The sequence below is a fragment of the Schistocerca serialis genome, chromosome 3 (assembly GCF_023864345.2).
Source record: "Schistocerca serialis cubense isolate TAMUIC-IGC-003099 chromosome 3, iqSchSeri2.2, whole genome shotgun sequence".
Lineage (NCBI taxonomy): Eukaryota > Metazoa > Arthropoda > Insecta > Orthoptera > Acrididae > Schistocerca > Schistocerca serialis.
In genome coordinates this window covers 100459817-100482537 of record NC_064640.1, presented here as the reverse complement: position 1 = coordinate 100482537, position 22721 = coordinate 100459817, and the positions used below count along the sequence as shown (strand labels likewise).

At 37.3% G+C, this 22721-nt stretch overlaps 1 protein-coding gene across 1 annotated transcript in view; it reads right to left on the bottom strand.

The window, feature by feature from the left end:
- LOC126469766 (hepatocyte nuclear factor 6) overlaps positions 1 to 22721 on the bottom strand; it is a 593466-nt gene that overhangs the window by 3680 nt on the left and 567065 nt on the right. The window lies entirely within an intron of this gene.

The following is a 22721-nucleotide window of genomic DNA, read 5'->3' as shown; positions in this document are numbered from 1 at the left end:
TAGGACTTAAAAATATGAATTTACTAAATGTCATCCATTGTGTTACCAGGCAACAAAGATGAAATAATTTCCCATTAAAAATATCAAAGTTGACAAAAATAATTCAGTTCCAATGGTTATTAGAAAGAAGAGTTTGTTAAGTGGAAAATATAAGTAAGAAACATAAAGAGAACTGTCAGAGTGTCATTTTTGTCACAACTGACTGAGAGTGTAAATGTCCAGTGCAAACAGACATTTGTTATGGCTGTTTGAGTGAACTGAACTAAATGACGCGATGATCAAGTACTGGCCTTGGAACAAGAAGAAAGTGATTGATTTGGCCAACAAGTTTATCTGATGTTTTGGAAAATAACAGAAAAGTATTCATTTGTGAATTAAAGTGATTTTATTCAATTATATAATTACAAACAGTAATGAGGAAGAGGAACCACTTACCTGCAAAAGAATAAAGTGAACTGTATAGACACATGTATCAACTAAGAAAATGAACAAATGCTCATAAACAGCCAATACCACCATGGCCACAGAGGAGATTTTCTGTGTGTGTGTGTGTGTGTGTGTGTGTGTGTTCCCCATTTTTATTCGTAGCTTCTTTCCTAGGATTTACATTATTACATGATTATATAATAGCACCATTTTCCAGCATAGCTTCCTATACTTATACTATCCCTATACTTATACTATTATACTCTGTTTCAACGCCTAAGGCTTGTTATCAAAGAATGTTCCCCAGTCTCCTTTCATACCACACTAATCTTTAGTCTTTTTCACTCATGAAAGTGGCAAAACTAAAATAAATGGATGACATAAATAAATAAATAGTGTCAGGTCCAGCTATTATAGGGTACAAGAGAAAAATAATGTTGCCTCAATATGTATATTGATAAGTCTTATTAAACGGATTCAGCATTCCATTTAAACTGTTGGTAATTTAGGGGTTTAAAACAGAACAGAACATGCTGGTGTAGCAAATTATCTAGAAGAAAAAAATAGCAGCATCCACTGAGAACAAGCACTTCATTTCTGGGTCAGCTTAACATAAACTGAAGTTTGGCAGATGCATACAGATTACCTGTTGATCGTATTACTGAGTGGTGCTTTGCAGAAGTTTGTAACTTTTTTGTCTACTATACTGTAAATCCAAGAGTCTTGCTCCTTGATATCAACAAAGTAGTTTCATTTCTGGGTACAGTGGGATTGTGGGTCATTTCTGATACTTTTATGTTCAACTTTAAAATCTGTAAGAGTCTCCTTTGTTAAACCTACAAAAACAATATATTAAAAAAATAACTGTTACTATATTCAAAGCATTAATTTCATACCTCTCATTAAAATTGAATAAGGAGTAACTTATACATCTGAACTGCACAGTTTATTAGGATACTATATGCATTTTGCACATGCATCAAGAACATAATTGCGTGGTTGAAAATACTATCAATGAGCTTCACCCTTGACAGTGGAAGTGTGAACCTCATTAGTCCAGTGGGTTGCTATGCACCTTGACCCTCAGTGTGTTGTGTTGCCTTCACTGAGAGCAAATGCATATATAATTTAGGAGTAAAGGAGACTACTCACCAAGTAGGAGAAGTGTTGGGTCATCGACAGGCTCACACAAAAGAGAATGAAAACTTGCTAACTTTTGGAAGAAATCTTTTGACACAAGACACACACATACACACACACACACACACACACACACACACACACATCTAAAAACAAAGATTCTGTAACTTACCAAACGAAAGCGTTGGTACGTTGATAGAAACAATAACAAACACAAACACACACACAAATTTCAAGCTTTCGCAACCCACGGTTGCTTCATCAGGAAAGAGGGAAGGAGAGGGAAAGACGAAAAGATGTGGGTTTTAAGGGAGAGGGTAAGGAGTCATTCCAATCCCGGGAGTGGAAAGACTTACCTTGGGGGGAAAAGGGACAGATATACACTCCCACACACACACATATCCATCCGCACAGGGTGGCAGGTGCATGGGCTAGGCTTGTGATACACGGGCACCACAGACAATGAGGCACAATGCAAGATGAAGATGGGAGTGACAGGGCAATGGAAAGGGTAATTGTTGGGCATAGGGCATGGGGACAGTGAGTTAGAGGAGACTGAGGCCAGGAGGATTATGGGAGAGAATAACGTGTTGCAAGTATAGCTCCTGTTAAGCTGGTCAAACCTATTTAAATGATATCGATATGTGGTTAACTATGTATATGTATCTTTGACTGTGTTTTACAACTTTGTCCCTACATGCTGTTCCCAGTTGTTATCAGTTTGTTTACTTGTGTATGTGTAAGCTAACATGTAGTGAAGTGTACCAATGTGAACCATTACAATAAATTATATTATGTGCACAAGTTTATCATGTTCTCAATATCCACAGAACCTCAACAGGTTGTGGGCCGAGATACGCAGATAACCAATCATTAAAAGTATTAGGAATCACTGTTTAAAACCCACATGTCATGATTCAAAGTCCAGTGTGCTGTTGTTCACAAAGAAGAATTGTTCGAGTCGACAAATATGGTGACAGATTATCTAATTAATGTGCCAAAGCCAAAAGGACATGGGAACTATGGAGATCAGGCATTCACTATTGACACTGTGCTTGGTCTTGAAGGATTAGTAAAGTATGTCTCAGAAGTAGTTTCATCAGAAGATTCAAAGGCCAAAGTGAAGATAATTCTTACGATTGGTCCATCTTTAAATGTGCACGAAAGAGAAGCAAAAATGACAGTGGACTTGTGGAAGAAATTGAAATCAATGTTTGATGACTCTGGTTTTGCAGGAAGAATAAATTTATTGAGAACACTGATATCAACACGTCTAGAAAAATGTGATTCAATGATGAGCTATGTGAACCACATAGTAGATAATGGCCAGAAATTATGTGGAACAGGTTTTGCTATTAATGATGAATGGCTTGGTTCGTTATTGCTAGCAGGATTGCAAGAAAAATATTCTTCCATGATAATGGCAATTGAGCACTCAGGAATTCCAATCACAATGTACACAATCGAAAGTAAGCTTCATGACATGGAAGAAGAGGTCACCATGACTGATAGTGCTTTTAGTGCCAAAAGTTGGCAAAGTAAACCAAAGTTTTATCACAGAAATAGAAATACAGTGGAAAACCAAAACAGGAAGGACATTTTTTGCTATAAATGCAAGAAACCAGGACATTTTAAAAGTAAGTGCCCTAACAGTGAAAATGATTAAAGACAAAACAAAACCCCAAATGTTTTCAGTGCAGTATTTATAAGTGGCTCTTTTGACAGAAGTGACTGGTATGTTGATTCAGGTGCTAGTGTGCATCTCACAGCAAATGAAGAATGGATAAAAAACAAAGTGAATGATGTTAACAGTCAAAAGATGACAGCTGCAAGTCAGACAGAAATCCCAGTGTTCTGCTCTGGTGAAGTTGATTTAACAACAGTGGTCAGAAAGACCTTTTTTGATATTACTGTAATAAATGTTATGCGTGCTCCAGAACTAACTACAAATTTGCTCTCTGTAAGCAGGTTGATTGAACAAGGAAATTTTGTTAAATTTAATAGTGATCAGTGCAATATTTATAACAAGCATAAGGAACTAGTTGCAACTGCAGATCTTTTCAAATGGCTCTCAGCACTATGCGACTTAACTTCTGAGGTCATCAGTCGCCTAGAACTTAGAACTAATTAAACGTAACTAACCTAAGGAAATCACACACATCCATGCCCAAGACAGGATTAGAACTGCGACCATAGCGGTCGGTCGGCTCCAGACTGTAGCGCCGAGAACCGCACAGCCACTCCGGCCGGCAACTGCAGATCTGATTAATGGTGTGTAGTGCAAGCTGAACGTTGACAGAAGAAGTGATTTTTTGCGAATGATCACAGCATCTGTTTGGCATAGAAGATTAGGTCACCTAAATGCAAAGGATCTTATTAAAATGAAAAATTGTGCTGTAGAAGGAATGGTATGTGAAGACATCAGCATCAACATTAGCAAGCAAATCTGAGTAGTATGCAATGAAGGCAAACAGACAGCCTTTTCCACTTGGAGGCACTAGAGCGTCTAGACTACTTGAAGTAGTACACGCAGACCTGTGTGGACCAATGGAGGTTATGTCATTAGGTGGTGCAAAGTATTTTTGTCATTTTGGAAGATGATTACACCATAATGGGATTTGTGTATTTTCTGAAGCCAAAGAATGAGACTTCAGAAAAATTTCAAGAATTTCAGAAAATTGTGGAGAATCAGCAAGAAAGGAAAATCAAAACAGTAACAACAAATAATGGAAAAGAATTCTCTTGTGTGGATTTTGACAGTTTTCTGAAATAAACATGCTATTATACATCAGTTATCCAACAGCTATGCACCAGAACAAAATGGTTTGGCAGAAAGGTTAAATAGAACTGTTGTAGAAAAGGCAAGATGTTTACTATTTGATGGCAAACTTGAAAAAAGATTTTGGACTGAAGCAGTTGATAGTGCAGTATACTTGTGAAACAGGTCAGTGAGTTCAAGTTTAGGGAATAAAACACCCTATGAACTATGGACTGGCAAGAAACCCAACATTGGTTCTCTCAGAATAGGTCATGATGCATATTCCCAAAGTCAAGAGGTCAAAATGGGATAAAAAGGCAAATGAAACGATATCAGTGGGATACAGCAATACTACAAAAGGCTACAGACTCTATGACCCTGAAGAAAATGGTATTGTGATAAGCCGAGATGCTACTATTACGGAAAAGGCAAGTGATGCAGAAACTGAAATAAAGAATTGTGAAGAAATCACCACCTCAGTGGGGGATGATGAAGAAAATGAGGAGTCTGATACTGTATTAAGAGAGGACTTACATGATGTCTCCAAAGAAGCAGTCACATCAGAGAAAGAAACTGATGATAAAAAATGTTTTATACAAGAAGATAAAGTGAAAAATATCAGAAGATCACAAAGGCAGCCCAAACCAAATAGAAGATTTGATGATTACGAGGTTTATTTTTCTGCTGGAACTTCAGATCAACAGCACTTCCTATTCCAGTTCTGTCACAGTTTTATCCTATCCCACCAGAACCAGGGCCACCTGTGAAAGCAGCTATGTAATATATCAACTCTGATGCAATTACAGCACAACATTTTATGTTAGCATTAGAATCGACCAGTCATCCAACACATTGAATTCTGCTGCCAAAATGTGGCCAAGAACAATGCTGATCACGTAGTTGCTCAACATACTGTTGAGCACAACACGCTTGAGTTCAATGGTTGCTACACAGCCTGTGCCATCTGGATCCTTCCCTCCAGCACCAGCTTTTATGAAATACACAGATGGGCATTATTCTTGCAACACACCTTTTGTTCCCGTAATGTTCCTCACCTCAGTCTCTGCTAACCCATTGTCTCCACACTCTCTACCCAACAGTCCCCCTTCCTCTGCTATGTCACGCCCTTCCAGTCCAAGCCTCCATATAATCCTCATCACATGTAGCACCTCACTGATTCCAGTACCCATATATCACATGTCTACCCATGCATCTACCACCCCTCCCTCCCGCATTCCTAGCCAGTGTATCTGTCATCCTGGAACTGAGGTTTAAGCCTGGACAGTGTAGGAGCACTGGTATATGTACATATGTGTCTTTTTCATTTGTATTCTACCTTGTTGAAGGATTTCTTCGGCTAGCAAAATTTTCATTATCTTTTGTATGTACCCATCAACAGCTCAAAGCTCCTGCTATTCAGCGAGTGGTCTCCTTTACTCTTAGATTATTTAAATTCTGCCAGAGATTTTCATAGTCTATAAATTTATATATAGTGAATTGTCGGATATGAGTAGCTGATGTCAGTGTTTGATGGTTCATCTGAAGTTGTTTGGCAGGTGCTCAGAGGAAATACAATGTGTGATACTGAACAAGGACTGGCTGCAATCACAAAACATAATGAAGTATTCATACACAAGGAAAACTTGAAGATTCACATCTGAAAACTTTGTTTTGTAATCAAGTGCACAAAAATGATGTACAGAATACAGAGTGAGGTACATATTAATGTAACTGTCTTCTTTGGTTTCAAACCACACAAGATAGTTGTTTTCTGCTGACTATCTGTAAACTATCACAAAGGTAGCATGTCATATAAGTTCACCATCAAATTTTCGTATCTATGGCACCTTGCTGTAGATATAACACCTGGAAATTGCGTTTTAACCTGAAACTAGTTGTACAAGTAGGAAGAGGTCTTAATAAATATCACAGGTAACATGCAGAAATATCACCTTTAATTCAAAAATATATGGCTATGGAGCCCACTATGAAAAGGATTTACACCTTGCAATTGGCCAACAAACTGAGTACCTTGCACAGTTTAAAAAAGTAGCAATAAAGAAGGTGGAAAATGTTATACTGTCATAAAAATACAAAATTCTGCTAAATGAATTGGGATACCTACTAAGGTAAGTAAAGCAATGTATCATATAGCAGCAACACCACTGATTCACTTAATCGGTCTTTTGAACAGGGATGCTTTCCCTACATGATGAAATATTTAGAAATTAAATCACAGATCAACCATTGTTGGCAAACTATTGCCCTATTTCTATTCTTCCAGTTCTATTTAAGATCACAAGGAAAGTAGCTATAATACAGTTTTAAAACTTTATTGTAAAATATGATGTTGTCCTTGGTATGCAGTTTGGATTCCAACAAGGAGAAAGAGTTGTGCATCGAGTGAACAACTTTGTTGAGAAGGTAAGCAAACTAGTATATCAGAGGAGAAATGTTGCAAAGTATCTCCTGTGAACTTATGTAGGTCTTCAACTCTATAATGACTTAACCAACTACAAATTAGGTAAATATGGGAATGAGGGCAGTGTTCTGGGATGACTTATATTGTACTTGCAGGACAAAATAGAAAGACAGTCACATAGGCTGTAGTATTCAGAAAGTAGAATGGACTTGCGTGAAGAATTTTATGTTACCTGATATTAAAGGAGCTCCACAGTTTTACTGCACAGCGCAATCATTTACAAATGAGTACTATGTGCTTCAAATATAAAAGTAGCTTTGCGTGAACAAGAAAAGGAATGTTATAGGATGATTGCTGCTCACAGTATAAACAAATAACATAATAGATAACACAGGAGGCTCCCTGAGGTTGTTTGTTGATGGTGCTGTTGTATTTAGAGAAGATGTGATGCTTGAAAATTGTAGTAAAATACAGGAAGGCCTGCATAGGATCCATGCTTCATGAAAGGATTGACAGTTGACCCTCAACAGAAACAAATATAATGAATTGTGCATAAATAGACTGAAAGACCCACTATTGTTTGAATAAATGATTGCCAAACAATCACATCTATGAAATATCAGTATAGAGCTATTTGAAGTGGAATGATCACATAAAACTAACATGGCAAAAGTAGATGCCAGACTGAAGAAGTGTAGACCATCCATGATAGAGGCAGCTTACAAAACTGTCAATCAACTAATACTTGAGTAATACTTAAGTATTTTTTCTCAGTATGGTACTCTGATCAGGGAGGATTGATAGAGGAAACAGAGAAGATGTAAAGAAGAGCAGTCATCACAAGTTTATTTGAAATGTGTAAAAGTATCATGGAGATATTCATCTAACATGAATAGAAGACTCTACAAGAGAGACATTGTGCATCATGGTATGGGTTACCATTAAAATTCTGAGAGCATATCCTCCTTGAAGAGTCAATAAATATATTGCTTCCTCCCACATACATATAATGAAAAAACCATCAAGATAATAGTGAGATATTCCTGCTCACATGGTGGTTTGCCAACACTTATTCTTCTTACACTGAATTCATTACTGGAACACAAAAGAATAGAAGTGACAGTGGCATACAAAGTATCCTCCCCACACACTGTAAGGTAGCTTGTAGAGCATAAATGCAAGTGGAAATGTTTGAGTTTTGTTCAACATGAGAAAGCATATGATTCAATTCTTACCACCTAAGAAGAACATATTTCCACATAACTTTATATATCACAATTTTGTAACTTGTTCAGACAACTGGCACATGTCACAATTTAAAGAAGTTGTGTGCAAACATGTACATATTTTTCAGATTTTGAAAATAAAATTACAAAGCATTGCATCCAAATTATTGTTATAATTATTAGTTATTAAATATAATTCATGCTGTAATACAGTGATGGACAACTGACTTAGACTCTTCCCCAATAGGATGTGAGAGAAGAAGGAATTAATTCAGTGTGGCATTAATCCCACAGGGCAAGGAAGCCTTGGAGAGCCACAGTAATCCATGACGGCTCAACACCTTTCAATAAGACAGAATTAATTCATAGTACCAAAGTGAGCACATACTACTAGATATAATTAACTTTATAGAACCCTGAGAGCCATCACCAAGGAGCAGTCATCAAAATACACTTACAAATATTTGGGGAGTGATGGGCTGTGTTTAAGAGAGCCAGTAGTATGCAGTGGACAGGAAAATGGATATGCATGACCATTCAGCAATTTCTTCTATTGCTTACACATGGGCAATGGCATCTATATGATGGTCTATGGAGGGGGGGGGGGGGAGGGGGGGGGGAAGCTAGACCCAGTAGTATGGTGTATTTTTAATATTTTGGAAGACAAATGGTTGTTTGTAAGTAGCTATAAGAATTTTCAGTTGTAGTCATGTTAAAAACATGTATAACATCAACTTTTAAATCATTTTATTGAAAGTAAAACACCTGAATACATTTTATTTTTTCCTTTCCCTGAGAGCTTGGGGGTGGGCAGACCCCTCCGCCCATTGCTTGTATGTATGGGCCCTTTGCACATAGGGAACAGTGGCAAGCATACTACCATCTAGTTAGACCTTTTATTAGTAACACATGTACACTAAGAGGTTCCATTGCATACCATATAGACTTTTCTGACAATATATAAGCCCAGGTGCCATTTGTCTATGCACTGAGCACTTGAAGATGGTCTGCCTGTGACTATGGTCATTGTGTTATCATCCATGAATTTGCAGTTAAAGTATGAATTTCACAAAGTGCTAATCATAGTGTTACCTTGAATTAGATCTAGGTTTTCCAACAGAGTATAGACTTTTAAAAGCTATTACACCTTATTTATGGAGTCTAATCAGCCTAGCAATGCAAAATGAGAAGCTGTTTGAGCAAAATAAGCAGCACTGAACTGGCATTAGAACTGAAGGGCTTTCACCAGGATTGTAACCACATGCCAATAAAAACAATAATAATAAAACAATGGGAAATCCCAGACAGAATAATGACAATATTATGAAAAGGATACATTGCTACTCTCTTTATAGAGGAGATGTTGAGTTGCAGACTGGCACAACAAAAAGACTGCTAAACAAGTGACTTTTTGAACAAAATGCCTTCTTCTAGAATAGACAACACACACACATTCATGCAAGCAGAAATCACACAATCATGATCACCATCTCTGGCCACAAGCCAGTGTTTTGTACATGTAGTCCACTTTAGAAGAAGGCCTTTTGACCAAAAGTTCATATCCTTAGCAGTCTTTTTGTTGTACCTATCTGTGACTCAGCATCTCTTCTGTATGGCGAGTAGTCATCTATCCTTTCCATAATATTCTCATTAATAATAATAATAATAATTGTTATTATTATTATTATTATTATTATTATTACACTGAGTATGGTAGTGACCACTGGTCCATGTGATACATTGTATGTAAGAATTACAGAAAGAAGAGACAATGTAAGATCCTTGCTGTAATAGAAAGATGGAGACTTGGTAATGCTTATCAGTAGAAAGTTTCATGAGTCATGATTTACATCATGATCATCCCTTACTTCCCATAACAAACTGTAGTCGGAGCACACCATTTACATGGTAGCCAGAAACACATTTCAATAGAAGACTCTGATGTGAGATAATGTTAAAGATAGATGGCAGTAAACCAAAATCACAAGCATTCAGCAACATAAGATGTTGCACTAGATTTTGGGAACTAATTACACTGTGTGATCAAAAGTATCTGGACAGCTATTATTGGACATTAATGTGGCTCATGTCCACCCTTGACCTTTATGAACTCTGCTGGTAGTGAGGTGTCTGAATGTCTGTGGAGGAACAGCATCCTATTCTGACTCAAGACCCAAAACTTGGATACAGGGCTCTGGAGCGAAGTAGGTGTTCTAACTGAGCCCAAAGGCGTTCCATTGCGTTCAGGTCAGTACTCTGTGTAGACCGGTCCAGTTAAGGAATATTCTTGTCCAAAAACCTTGGCCTCACAGATGCTGCTTTATGACAGTGTGCACAGTGATCCTGATACAAATCATCATTGTCTCCAAACTGTTTTTCCACTGTACACAGTACACAATGCTGTTAAATGTGTTTGTATCCTTCCACATTTAGTGTTTTCATAAATGGAATAAGGAGACCACACCCTAACCATGAAAAACACTCCCATACCATAACATCACATCCTCTGTACTTCACTGTTGGTACTACACATGATAGCAGTAATGTTCTCCAGGCATTCACCAAACTCAAAACCTTCCATCAAATTTCCACAGGGTATAGTATGATTCATCACTCCAAATCACGCATTTCCAGTCATCCACTGTCAAATGGTGTTGCTCTTCACACCATCTTACATCACTTAAGCATTGACTACAGAAATATCTGGCTTATAAGAAGCTGCTTGACCACAGTACCCCCATTCCTTACGACTCCAAGGGTGCAATCATTGTGCTGGTGGGACTGTTGATAACACTTTGGAACCCAGAAGTAATTCCTTCTATTGATTTTATGCAACTTCTTACAAATACCCTCTGCAATGCTCGATAGTCCATGTCCATCAGTACATGAGGTGCATCTTGTCTTGGTTCAGCTATGGTTGTTCCTTCACATCTCCACTTCACAAACACATCACCAGAAATCAGCTTGGGCAGTTTTGAAATGTCCCTCATGGATTTCTTACTCAGGTGATATCAACGATTAGTCCACATTCGAAGACACTGTGCTCTACTGACCAACACATTTCTGCTGTTACTGCTACTCTACTGACAACACAATACTTCCCACCTCCTTTTATACTGGCGGATCCACCTTTCATGACATGTGGTGATCAATTTTGCATTACATCGAGATGTACAAATACTTTTGATCAGATAGTGTACATACAGATATGCGTGAGTATGAATCAGCTTGCTGCTCATAGAATATTATCATAATGGTGCTATTTTCTTTTTATCAGTACCTCTATCCACATGAGCAGTTTTTTTCTATATACTATACACCTGTGCATTTCTTCCCTTAATCTCCATGTAGAGAAGCTACATGTAGATGTAGCTGGAGGTAAGAAATGTGGAGAAATGTAGGAGTGAATTATTAGTAAATAAAGTATGTGGTTTAAGTCCCATTTTCTCATACAATGCGAATCTGGTGAATGGAAATTTCTATGCTGGTTGCAAGAGGGTACTTGGAGAACATGGATGTTATAATTTTGCTGCTTCCAGGAGATGAAGGAAGGGGACATGGACTACGTATGTTAGCCCTATGCCATCCACTTCACAGTGGTTTGCAAATTATAGTTGTAGATGTAGATTCACAAAACTGGTCACGATGAACTTAATTTTTCATCTCCCGATGATATTTTACTTTAGAGAAAGAAGATCAAAGCCTTATAATGCAGTTTACATTTGCTCATAAGATATATCTACTTTTAAATTGTGACATTCCTCTAGGTTTGATGATTAATAAGATATGTAACTAAGAGATGCACTTCCTCCACAATTGTGCCAACCATTCTTTATCTTATTTTATTTTCACTCTCCTTATTTTTTATCATGTAATCTTACTTATAAACTGTAAAAATTTTTTGCAAAAGGGGATAGTTATAACAATGAGTATTTTTGTTTTCATTAGTAACTGTTTACATGTAATACACCATTTATTTAACAAAGTCTACTAAGGGGAAATTTAATTAATTTTTGTATAAATAATATGATGTTTCCCTGAGTAAACATCTGTAATGAAGCTCATTCTTTTAGAAATAACTCATAGGTGTACAAAATGAATGGAAGTGAGTGCACAATCTATTCCTGGTACATAGTGACTGGATACATAATCAAAAAGCTGTGCATTCTATCTGTGTTTCTTAAAATTGTTAGATGTGTATAATTGATGATGTATTTGAGATATTAATATGTCAAAAAGTAAATAAAAAAGGCTACAGATCAAATCTATCCATTATCATTTCTTTTCACCCTGTGGAATATAAAAAAAAACTATGTAGTTTTCCACTATCTTGTTGAAAGCTGACATTTTGAGAGCTGTGGTTGTAATACTATAAGATTGAGAATTTAAACAGCAACCAGCCAAAAATATGGTTTAAAAGGTTTCATAACTTTGGAAAGTGCATATACCATTCTCTTATGACTTAGTCATATGCCAGGTAGCATAAAACAAAGGAGTTTCAACTGTTAGGATAAAAGGGATAATGTCTTATATTAGTTTCTTTTTCCAGAGACATATTGATGAGTTTTGCATCTCTTCTTACTAATATATTAGTTCGTGCTGGAGGTTTGGCCCTTGTGATTTGGTACAACACAGATCCATTCACAGAGAAAATAGTAAATGATCATTTTATGAAAGTAATTAACTAGTTTTATATGGATGACTCTGCTTCAAACTTTGAAAAGATGTGTTTTACCCAGGTTTGCACTGTAGCTTAGGAACCAGTAAACAAGGCAGGAAGTTATAAATTTTTAGGGTACATAAAATTTAAACCTGGGTCTACTAGAAGAATAAAATTTGGCTGCATTTTCCAGAATATTAATTGCCAGGTTTTAGAATGTAAAAATAACAACTTGGTTTGAGATAACTATGAATTTCTCATTACACAAAATAAAATAATTAGAACTACGTATGACGTTCACACATGCGCATCTTGTGGCTGTTAACAATGTTAACAGCCACATCGCAATGCATTCATTTTGTTATTTACAAACTTACAGTCTAGTGTGGCAAATATAGGTGACAGATAGGTGACCAAGACCTTACAGTAGGAACCAATCTGTCATTTTCATGAATTAATTTTGGGAAAAAATAAATCTTAACCCAGAGTAGCCATATTGTGTCCAGAGCCTTTGTGCTGTTGAATACAAGTCCAGCTCTCAATAATTCCATGTATACAAAAATGAATTATTAAATAGAAGACTTTAGATTGAAGAAAGCAGTCAAATACATACCTGCAAGTGACCAACATGTATTTAGAGTGAAAACCTTTAACATTTCAAAAGCAGTTTAAGATCCTGAAAAACAGCTTTTTGAAAAATGAAACTACACAAAGGTGTAAGTATTTTGGTGTATGGTTGACATCCATAATGTCTAAAACTGTCACAAGATGCTGACTCAAATTTCTCAGCATTGGTTTTTAAGGGACCATCATAATTATCACATACATCAATAAACAGTAGAGAAAGTGGCTACATATTCAGTGATTCATGGATACAAATAATTTATGTACAAAAATAGGTGAGGAATACATTTAAGTGTTTACATCTGAATGAGAGGTGGTATCATAAATGACCATGTATTGTAGTTGCCTACATGATCTGTAGTCACATGGACACCACTTCACATATAAAGTCCTGCCATTTCTGAGGTATCATTGTGTCAGAGTCTAGCCAATCATAGATCAACTACTTAGGAGAAAAAGAGAATCCATACATATTTCACAGTCAGCTGCTTGCTCTCAGGTACACATCAATACATATATCAATTTCCAAATTCCTCACATAACTGTAGGAGAATAAAGCATCACAAAACAGAGTCTTAGAGTCTTGCAAATGGTTAGGAATTCCAGAATTTACAAACTATGTTTAACACACGGTACTTTCAGTTACTTGCATTAGATGTAGCCTACATAGATAGGCTTGTGGCATGACCACATTCAGAGAATATTCCAGCCAGGAAAAGCTGTCAACATAAAACTAATATGGTTAGTGGGTTCACAGGTAGAAACATCAAACCACGGGAAGTTCACTTAGACAACATATAAAGGGAAAGAACCTTCACTAATAAACCAGTAACAAGAGGAGTGATTTGCTGAACATAAGCAAAAGATTCAAAGGAATGACATTCCCCTTATTTACAAGGTTGCATAGGCACAGTGTGCAGACCAGTGTTCACAATAGTGGTGCTTAGTGAAATACTGGCATCTGAGTGCACACTATGATTTGATGTTACATAGCTCATGATTTTGACAAAGTTCTGAGAGTTTATTGGATAGTTCTCTAATATTCAGCAAAATGCTTTTCAAATGCTATGTTCCTCTGAATTTAAATCTGCTGAAGTTACACTAAAGCAATGTACTAAATGCTGGTCAAAACAAACTATTATTATTATATTAAAATATTTTATATATTTTATTGTAACTAAACTATTTATTTTATTACAAATGCACGTGATGGCAAGTTATGTTTGGGGTGTGGAGACAGTAACAAATTCCCCTCATGAAGAATCACACATTTATTGACAGATCACCAACATTATACCACTTATTTTCATCTAACAGGGTGAAGATAAAACTTCAAATGTACTGTCAGGTAGAAGGTACACCAGAATGTATTGTCTGGGGATGACTGCTGTATGCTGATATGGTTTATACTGGTTGGGAACTTGGACAATATTACAGTATATTGATAATTTTTACTTTTGGACTGCCTAACTACAACTGAATGAAACACAATTTTTGTGCCATACGTGTTTCACCTTCATTCTCTGCAAGACATCTTCAGTGGCCTAGAATATGTACATATTTTTAATATTTAGTTTATATTTTGGGGCAATGTATCTACAGGTTATAAACAGTTCTGGTGGTTGCTTTTTCTATGATGCAGAAATATTTTAATTTCTACTTACAGGTTCTGTGGATGATTTTCTACATGCTCTGTTTTTGTTCAGTTTTAAATATAACACATAGAAAATTGTCCATGGAACCTGTAAGTAGAATTTAAAATATTACCGTGTCATAGAAAAGCCAACCACCAGAACTGTTTATAACCTATAGATACATTACCCCAAAATATAAACTTCATAGTAAAAATAATATATCCATATTCCAGGCCACTGTAGATGCCTTGCAGATAATAAAGTCAAAATGCATATGGCATGAAAACTGTGTTTCATTCAGTTGTAGTTAGATGGTCCAAAAGTAAAAATTATCAGTATACCATAATATTAAACGCAATTGAGGAAGACAGGACTACAAAAGTTGAAGATGTTTGGATAATATTACTGATGACATTTCAAGGTCCATCTGGTGTAATATGAGAGACTGTGGTGGGAGACCAAGAAGCAACAAAGTGAAAAAATTTAAGGTCAACAGCTGCAGCAGATAGATGGCCAACAGGACATGATCAACAAATGTAAGTATCGGACAGCACTCCTGGTGGGTAACAACAATGCTCCCTCTCAGTAGGAAGGCATCCCCTGCAATCGGATATCAAGAAGACAACAGTAGAGGCAGATATCACTGCAAGAACCTTCACAGCATCCAATGAACTGACAGAGTGTGCCTACTGACTGGGAAGCAATGGAATGCCTTGTGGAGTGTGGCATGCGAAAAACAGTTTCAGTCATTGTTTATAAGGTACTTCAATTAGGTATAACATCCATTAGTGGTAGATATTATGAAAAATGACTGTGATGTAATACTAGTGGTAGAGATAGTTAGTTGCGGTAGTGGTTCTAGTCTTAATCAATAGTAGAAGTAGCATTGATTATGCCAAGTATCATTACATTATATGTAATAGTAGTGCATGCAGTTTCATTATTTGTCAATGTTTAGGAAACAGTAATGACAGTTGACAGTAGTGATTTTAGTAAAGAATTTGGTCCATATTTAAATTATAGGTAACAAGATACATAGTAACAAACAAACAAATAAATAAATCGGGCAGTCTCATTTCACTATAGTAGTCATGTCCAATGAGCAGAACATGCTAACCACTAGACCATGGGCTATGGACTGCTCAGCAATAAAATAATATGATGACTTGGGAAAAGAATTAATATAATTTTCTATCCTCTCTGAATGTGCAGACTTAAGAAAGCAATTAACTCTGCATACATACCGCTCATGGCATAATGTTCAGATATGCAAATATACAGAACATGGAAGGTATATTCAAAAAGCCAAAAAGGACCATCAGGATAATGATCAAAACTAGCAAAAGATTCCTTTTCCAAGAGAAACTTAAAAGGGAGATATTTTGACTAATTTTGGTGAACACAGTTTCACAAATAAAGCTTTTATAATGAATAATATTGGCCACTTTTTTAGCAAAATCCTCTATACATAATTTACCAAATCAGATGAAACTATTGTATGCCTCTGGACAGGGAAAAAATGTTGTTTTCACATTAACTATTGCAGTTTACAAAGGAGTTAATTAATAGAAAAAGTGACAACAGATATTAAATGCATTAAGACTGAAGGTGGAGAATGGATGCTAAGTCCTGCCATCTGATCTTGTCCAATCACCCCATGAGTGGACAAGGGGTACCTCCTTCAGCAGGATCCATGCAAGCACACACAGAGAGTGGTTTGCTAGTTACTGGGAGTTCCAATGTTAGGAGCATTATGGAGCGCAGTGGGGGAATAGCAGCCAGAACTGGAAAGAAGTCCAGTGTGTGATCAGTATATGTCTGCCAGGGGATTTCATCCCAGATGTGGAGGAGGCCCCCTGTGGTTATCAGGGATGCATGGTGCAGTCATCTGCAGGGTGTGTGTCATTTCAGCTCCAATAACACCTATAGTTTGGTTTTTTAGGCCATTTTAAGTTCATAAAGACAGCTGGAAGAAGTCATGAAAAGGCTTAGAACCAGATGGAGGGTCCAACTAGAGGCTCTGTTGATTCTCTGATGAACTTGGCTGCAGATTTTGGGACCTGTATTATGGGCTGGAGGATTGCAGGGTTTCCCCTGGCAGAACAGTGCAGAACAGAATATGTATTGCGATACTTGGCAGGATTCCTGCTGAATAGGCTGGATTCCAACCAAACTGGAATGGGATGGATCAAGTACTTTCATCAACAACTTACATAGAAGCTGGATTCCAGAAACAACTGAAAACCTCTTCTGCATTTATTGACCAGTATTCAGCTTGTGATACCATATGCAGGCAGGGTAATGTCTATCAGCAGCTCAGTATAATACCATGCAGAAGAATAGCACAACTTCTTAACACCATCTGACTGACAGACCATTTCAGGTAATTATAGGCAGTACCACTAGTGACCAGCAGCCTATTAACAATATCCTACCTCAAGACTCAGTCCTAGCTCCACTACTGTTTAACTTGTATATTGCAGGTATACTGGCCACTCAGTCTGGGAAGTTTTGTTATGCAGATTACTGGGTGACGGCAACACAGCATAAAGAAATCAGGGTCACTAAAGATATGTTAACAAAAGACCTGGGTATGATGGAACTATATTTTTTGTAAATAGGGGCTTCAAACAAACCTTAACAAAAACCACTTGCTTTCATCTGAGTAATGGCTTAGCCAACCATGAACTGGAAATTTTTTCAAGAGTAATCACCTGGCTCATATCAAATATTCATGGTATCTTGGAATTAAACTTGACAGAACATTGTCATTTGAACAGCATCCAACAAACACTGCAGCTAAATTGAGGTCAAAACATCATATTCTGCAAAAATTGTGTGGTATAACATGAGATTCTGAAACTTTGACCATACAGTCATCCACCCTTCATCTCATCTACTCAGCAACCACATGAAACTGGTAGCTATGCAACTAAATCATACAATGCAGATCGTTACTGGCAAAATCAAGTCCACTTCAGTATTCTGGCTACCTGCCCAGAGCCACATTCCACCACCTAACATGAGAAGAAAGAATACCCTTCTGAGGGAATATAAGAAAATGTGCAACTACTAGCAGCTGCCAATTCGTGACAACATACCTGTTATCTGAATCAACAGACTCCACTCTCAACATCTCCGACTCTGAATAGCTAGCAACATGGTGGACCATTACTTCAGTCTCCAGGAAGCTTGAACAAAATAATGATATACACTACTGGCCATTAAAATTGCTACACCACAAAGATGACATGCTACAGACATGAAATTTAACTGACAGGAAGAAGATGCTGTGATATGCAAATGATTAGCTTTTCAGAGCATTCACACAAGGTTGGCTCCGGTGGCGACACCTACAATGTGCTGACATAAGGAAAGTTTCCAACTGATTTCTCACACACAAACGACAGTTGACCGGCATTGCCTGTTGAAACATTGTTGTGATGCCTCGTGTAAGGAGGAGAAATGTGTACCATCACCATCCTATCGCGATATTGCTGCTCGTGTTGGTCGAGATCCAATGACTGTTAGCAGAATATGGAATCAGTGGGTTCAGGAGGGTAATACGGAATGCTATGCTGGATCCCAATGGCCTCATATCACTAGCAGTTGAGATGACAGGCATATTATCCATATGGCTGTAACAGATCGTGCAGCCACGTCTTGATCCCTGAGTCAACAGATGGGGATGTTTGCAAGACAACAACCACCTGCACGAACAGTTCAACGATGTTTGCAGCAGCATGGACTATCAGCTCAGAGACCATGGCTGCGTTTACCCTTGACACTGCGTCACAGACAGGAGCGCCTGCGATGGTGTACTCAATGATGAACCTGGGTGTACGAATGGCAAAGCGTCATTTTTTTGGATGAATCCAGGTTCTGTTTACAGCATCATGATGGTTGCATCCGAGTTTGGCGACATCGCGGTGAATGCACATTGGAAGCAGGTATTCGTCATCGCCATACTGGCGTATCACCTGGTGTGATGGTATGGGGTGCCATTGGTTACACGTCTCGGTCAGCTCTTGTTCACATTGACGGCACTTTTTCATCATCGCCATACTGGCGTATCACCTGGTGTGATGGTATGGGGTGCCATTGGTTACACGTCTTGGTCAGCTCTTGTTCACATTGACGGCACTTTGAACAGTGGATGTTATGTTTCAGATGTGTTACGGCTCGTGGCTCTACCCTTCATTCGATCCCTGTGAAACCCTTCATTTCAGCAGGATAATGCACAACCGTATGTTGCAGGTCCTGTACGGGCCTTTCCGGATACAGAAAATGTTCGACTGCTGCCCTGGCCAGCACATTCTCCAGATCTCTCACCAATTGAAAACATCTGGTCAATGGTGGCCGAGCAACTGGCTGATCACACTATGCCTTGATGAACTGTTGTATCGTGTTGAAGCTGCATGGGCAGCTGTACCAGTACATGTCATCCAAGCTCTGTTTAACTCAATGCCCAGGTGTATCAAGGCCGTTATTACGGCCAGAGATGGTTGTTCTGGGTATTGATTTCTCAGGATCTATGCACCCAAATTGCATGAAAATGTAATCACATGTCAGTTCTAGTATAATATATTTGTACAATGAATACCCATTTATCATCTGCATTTCTTCTTGTTGTAGCAATTTTGATGTCCAATAGTGTAATAACACTCCACCAGACTCCATAGCTTTGTCATAGCCAATAAAAACCTTGGGAACTTGACCTGCCCTGGACGACGTGGAGCACAATCAACAGGATCCAGATCAATGATAGGAGATGCGGTGACCTACTATACAAATGGGAAAAGACTACCATTGTGGAGTTCACCTGTGGCTCGCAAGACAGACTGTCAGACACCTTGAGTGCCCTCAAAATTTGTATCCTGGAAATCCCTCATATGTCTTGGACATTTTTTGTAGCAGTGATCAGTCATATGGATAACATATGTAAATTTGGGAATTATGTATGTACTTTACTTGTATTTCTAAAGTCATCCATAATTGTTATACAACTGATAATGATAATGTCCAAAGATGAATAAATAAAAAATAAATACTCTACATAAGTAACTATGCACAGATCAAATGTTTTTAATAGATGTAGTATAGGTCCAGGAGATATCTGCTACTGATAAACAATAATTGTGGGCATAAAATTAATTCTCATAGAAGATTCTCTTTTGCCTTGACATGTAATCCATCATTGTTTTTTCTGGTCTCTGCTACCATCCTGTAGTACACTGATCTCTTGACTGACTGTTGCTTCATAAGGTAGATTAGAGTTTAATGCCTCACTGACAGTGAAGTCATTAGAGGTTCATCACAACCTTGGCTTACAAAAGGCTGAGGAAGGAAATTCGCTGAGCCATTTTCAAAGGAACCATCCTAGCATTTGCGTGGAGTAATTTAGGGAAACATGGGGAACCCTAAATCTGGATTGCCTGACACAAATTTGAACCATCATCTTGGTGAATGCAAGTACTGTTCTCATTCACTTGGTTGATGCTTCATCATCTGCTGAAGACATCACAGGTTACCAGCTCTGGAGGGGGCATGGTTGCCCCAAAAATAAATTAACCCCAGGAATTAGCATAACAGTGCAAACATATAACAAACCTGTAAATGACAAATTTGATTGTTATTAATGCAGTATACCATGTAGCAACATACACATTAGACAGTAGTTTCTATAACATCACTTTTAATCTCAACAGTTCCCATTAGCCTCCTTAATTTTCTAAAAATTCTCTTTCCTGCCCAATGGCCCAAAAATCTTAGCCTTTCCATTTCATGACATATACAGTTTCTTTACTGAGCTTCCTTACCATCAGAGAGGCAGTATTGGAGGTCTGAAAGTACCATCATTAGTTTTCTGTGATTTAACTGAGCTAACTTGAAGGCGTTAAGATACAAAGGGAACAAACATAGTTCTCATCATTGGCTGTAATTACACTATGGTCTAACTCCTTGTAATCACATTACATAACTTAAAAATATTGTTTTAATTAAGATGTTTACAGGAATACACAGAATGGAGAAAAATACCGAAAAACCAACAACCCTACACATTACCATGCCTAATACAGTATAGAAAAACCACTAGTATTCAAAACAGCTGCCAGTCATCTTGGAATGCATGATTTTCAAGGGAATCTTATACCATTCTTTCTGCAAAATAGTGGGAAGTTCAGGTAACAATGATGAAGGTAGACAGTGATCAAGTACCCTTCTCTCCAAAGTAGACTACAATGGCTCAATAATATTGAGATTTGGTGATTGTGGTGACCAGAAAAGACATGGCAATTCATCATCAGCTCACACAACCAGTCCTGGATGATGCAAGCAGAGCATCACTACAAGAGTTGTACTTTTTTCTAGTAAAATATACAATTGTTGATTATGTTACCTTGAGCAGTCACCAGTCATCAACCTGGTGTCAACCTGCTGCCTCAGCTCAAATCTGCCAGTGTATAGGTTATCCACCAAAGGCTTCTACATACCTATTTTACTTAAGATAATTTTTGGTGTGATAAATGTGTTGATTTTCTGTTTTACTTTGACAATAGTAATTAAGGCCTTATAAAACAGTGAAGATCATGTTATTTTAACCTTATTAACCACGAAGATGCAAGTATGAAATTGTCTTTTTTGAGTGGAACTGTCCAGTTTTTTGATTCCAGAGTGGCAGTTGTTGAATATTTATGCTGGTCTTTAGGTATTATCCTTGAGTTAGTTCATTTACAACAAATTCTTTATTGCTAAAGTTGTTAATGTGTCTGTATAAAGTGTTTTGAGTCATCAACAATGTATAGGAGGGCATTACGATTTCAGAGATGCTCACTTCAAATCTAAATTCACTGAGGCCCCTAGGTATCATACTGTGTAAACACACTAACTCAAGTTATGACACACCTTATGCATTACTAAAGACTACTATATTTCAATGCTTCATAAAATACACAGCTATATTTATCTACAACAACAGCTAGTTATTATCTGTGTACAAAGCAGATATTTGTTTCATAATCATACTCTTATTTGAATATTTATCAGACATCACTTCCTCATAAATGAACATGTTCTCAGTGAAAACTTTGAGATTGAAATTGATATTGCTACTATATGACATGAACATGAAAAGGTTACCACACTGCCCAGGGATTCAATAGAAAGTGGCATTCTGTCAGCAAAGAAATTCTCAGCTTAGTTGAAAAGCTGGTCAGATATCCAATACATGTCTACTTTCTTTATGATCTGCCAGTGTGATACTAAATCAAACAGTTTTAGGAAGTCCACAAGCATGAATTCATTTGGATACCTCTATGAATTGCTGTTAGTATATTATTTATGACAAGTAAGAGTTGAGTTTCACATGATCAGAGTTTTCAGGATACATGCTAGAAATACAAAGTTAAATAATACAGGATGAGAGATATGAGGGACAGTACTGCCTGTTTTGTAGATTGGTATTGTTTTCTCTCTTTTTTTATTTGCTAAACTAGAAACCAGGAGAATTTGTAACTTTTGTGGGAATAATCATCTCTACATTGGCTACTGTTCTGGATTTTTTAAAGACTCATTGAATCTTTTCGTATCTCACATCCACTAATAGCCTTGTCCTTGTCTATAATTATTTTGCTAATTAGAGCTGCCTCTCATACTTATGAAATGTTTCAGCTTCTAGGTCCATGTGTCTGAGTATGCTCATTTTCCTGCACATCTGCAGAAATGTGGCAGCATGCTTGGTAGCATTATTCAGAGAACTATTTAGGGCAATAAACTTTTTTGTTGTTGCAAAAATTTGTCAACCCATAATAAATTTACTTTTTTGTACACA